Source organism: Pan paniscus, chromosome 8 (genome assembly GCF_029289425.2).
Source record: "Pan paniscus chromosome 8, NHGRI_mPanPan1-v2.0_pri, whole genome shotgun sequence".
NCBI classification, from domain to species: domain Eukaryota; kingdom Metazoa; phylum Chordata; class Mammalia; order Primates; family Hominidae; genus Pan; species Pan paniscus.
Window position 1 is genome coordinate 47580399 of NC_073257.2, and position 3152 is coordinate 47583550.

Genomic DNA, 3152 nt, shown 5'->3' on the forward strand with positions numbered 1-3152 from the left:
AATTTTTGTATTTTTAGTAGAGACGGGGTTTCACTATGTTGGCCAGGCTGGTCTCAAACTCCTGACCTCAGGTGATCCACCCACCTTGGCCTCCCAAAGTGTCTCACCCATCTGAGCCCTCACCATTGTACTCTGTTCCCTGGGTTTTGTGAAGCAGGGAAACTGAATTTAGTCTTTCCCATAGGATCTTATATCATTTACATCTTGCTTCTGATACAAAACTTCAGTTATAAAATTTTCACTAAATGCCAGAAAATGTTTTCTTTTAAGGGACCTGTCTTTCATTCAGGGAAAGCATTTTCAAACTCTTCAGCAGACGACTTGAAAGGAGCTTCCTGTCTGACTTCAGAGGCACTCCCAGCCAGGCGCAGCCCTGCCCTGGGCACAGACTCACTGCCCATCCTCACAGAGGCCCTTTCCTTCCGCACCAAGGGCACCTGCTCTGAAGCTGACCCGGCTGAAGGCTGGGGAACAATCACAGGTGTCGTCAGTCAGCATCCAGGAAAACAGGAGTCGGAGAGGAGAAAGGGCATGTAGGAAATGGAACCAGTCATTCTATTGTCTTTGACTTGGTACATTTTCCTCTGCCGCTACTCCCATCTTTTGTCTTTTGTGGTTTGTGATACTTTTCTCTTTGTCACTCGGGAGGCCAAGTTGACTAAAATCATGAAATGGGGCTGGTCACATTGGCTCATGCCTGTAATCCCAGCGCTTTGGGAGACTGAGGTGGAAGGACCACTTGAGCCCAGGAGTTCGAAACCATGATCATGCCATTGCACTCCAGCCAGGGTGACAGAGCCAGGTCCTGTCTCAAAAAAAAAAAAAAAAAAAAAGAAAGAAAAAGAAAGAAATTCAATCTAGTCCAAGTCCTTTTCACATAATAGATGGGGACTCTTGGGGCCCGGGGAGGTTATCTCACTGCCTCAGTCACTGAGCCTGCTCGTGGAAGAACCGGGTGTAGATCCAGGCTCCTGCCTTCACAGCTTTATCTGATGCCCCAAACCTGAATAAACTCAGCAGGGAGCTGGCGGGCTGGTTCTTGAGGGGCTCAGAGGTCACTGCCTAGGTCTGGGGTCACTCCAATGCCAGGAGCGGCCTGTACCCTCAGCTCACTCAGGGGAACACTTGTGCCATTTATTTTATTTTATGTATTTATTTTTGGAGTGAGGCCTTCCTTTGGGTGGCATTTATTAGTAGCACTATTTATCCCGTGTCTACTGCATTGCATGATCTCAAGTGCTTTGCCTAGAGTTTCTCAGTTTTCACCCAAGCTCTGCAAAACTCTATCAGTTCTATTTGACACAGGAGGAAGTGTTAAGCAACAAGGTCAAGATCACACATTAGTGAGTGGGGAGGCTAAGAATGGAGCCCAGACGTGTCTCATTCCAAGCCTGTGATGGTTCCATACAGACACAGGCTCCACAAATTCACACTGTCTCAAGACTGAGTGTAGACAGTGGCCAGTGCAAATGCATTCATCTCCCTGGAAGGCATGTATAACCGTGTATACCCACACGACTTGTTTCAACCAGTCATCACAGCCTCTCCCCAGTGAGAAAACTCACTTGGAAATGCAAATTAAGATGGGAAAGTTACTTATTGAACATAAAGACAGAACAAAGGAAACCCCATATCCTTAGAGGAACCTATTATCAAAGCGATAGCCTAGTGAGACAGCAGCCTCCCTTGTGGGGCCGGCTCCCACCCCTGCCTAGCTGGTGGGAGGAGGTGTGTCAGCCTGCCCCGGCGACCGCTCTGACGCGGCGCATCACTGGAGTCACCTGGCAAACTCTTACCCTGACTCTGTCCTTTGTGACCACATTTTCACAGCTGTGATTCAGTCTCCCTTCCCCAGTAACATTTCAGAGGAGTCACAACTCAGGGCTCATTTTGCAGTGGGTACATTTTAAGGAGTCGCTTTTTTTGTTGTTTTGACAGAGTCTTGCTCTGTCGCCCAGGGTATTGTGCAATGGCGCAATCTGGACTCACTGCAACCTCCAAAGAAACCACTTCTTAATGGAATCTAGGGATGGTCCCTGCGCATCTCCAGACAATAGTTAGGCAGCATTACCTCTGGGAAAAGATTAGCTTTCTAAATCTCATTTACTGTAAATGCATTCAAGTACATGTCAAAGACTTCGGACCTTGCTTGACTGGAATCCCATAGCCAACAGGAAATCCAATTTCTGTAGGTCTGTAGTAGCCACTGTTTACTATTGACACCCAGAGTTATTGTTTGTCTCTTTTGTTTGCATTCAATGATAGCATGTGCTTCTGTCACAACAAACAGCATTTAAGGGAAGATGCTCTCCTCCCAACCTTGACATCTGATCCTCGGTTACACACTGACATTTAGTTATTTTCAATTAAAAGTGACAAACTGTACTCCAAAAAGTGATTATGTGCCTCCAGGTCTACCATAGACTTTTTTGTTTGTTTGTTTGTTTGTTTGTTGTTTTTTGTTTTTTTGAGACGGAGTTTCGCTCTTGTTGCCCAGGCTGGAGTGCAATGGTGCGATCTTGGCTCACTGCAAACTCCACCTCCCTAGTTCAAGCTATTCTCCTGCCTCAGCCTCCCAAGTAGCTGGGATTACAGGCATGTACCACCATACCCTGCTAATTTCGTATTTTTAGTAGAGATGGGGTTTCTCCATGTTGGTCAGGCTGGTCTTGAACTCCTGACCTTAGGTGATCTGCCCACCTCGGCCTCCCAAAATGCTGGGATTACAGGTGTGAGCCACTGCGCCTGGCCCTACAGACATTTTTTTAGATGTTAAACTTCATGCTCACTTCGGCACCACATTTATTAAAATTGCAGTGATACAGAGATTAGCATGGCTCCTGAGCAAGGATGACATGCAATATAAAATTCAAATCGAAAAAATGTTTAAGTTAATTCCATTTCTTATCTAAGCCTTCATTCTCCCTCTCTCATCCAGCTCTTGGCCCTAAGGTCTCCATGAACCTGGAGAGGAGGCAAATCTCAAATCCATTTGGCTTCCTGACAGTAGATCTGACAAAGGATTTAGTATCAAATGTAATTGAACTAATGGGCAAAATTCTGGTTTTTGATTAAGTTAGGATATTAGGATCTGGAGTTGCATTGTCTGATATAATAGTATGGATGAAAAGAGTCAAACTCTGTAAAATATT

The 3152-nt window shown here is 45.7% G+C and overlaps 1 non-coding gene across 1 annotated transcript; it reads left to right on the plus strand.

Moving 5' to 3' along the window:
- Nucleotides 1–2781: 2781 nt before the first annotated feature.
- On the plus strand, nucleotides 2782–2888 carry LOC112441053 (U6 spliceosomal RNA). The gene has a single exon (XR_003029035.1). It is a non-coding gene; the product is annotated as a U6 spliceosomal RNA (small nuclear RNA).
- The last annotated feature ends 264 nt before the right edge of the window (nucleotides 2889–3152 follow it).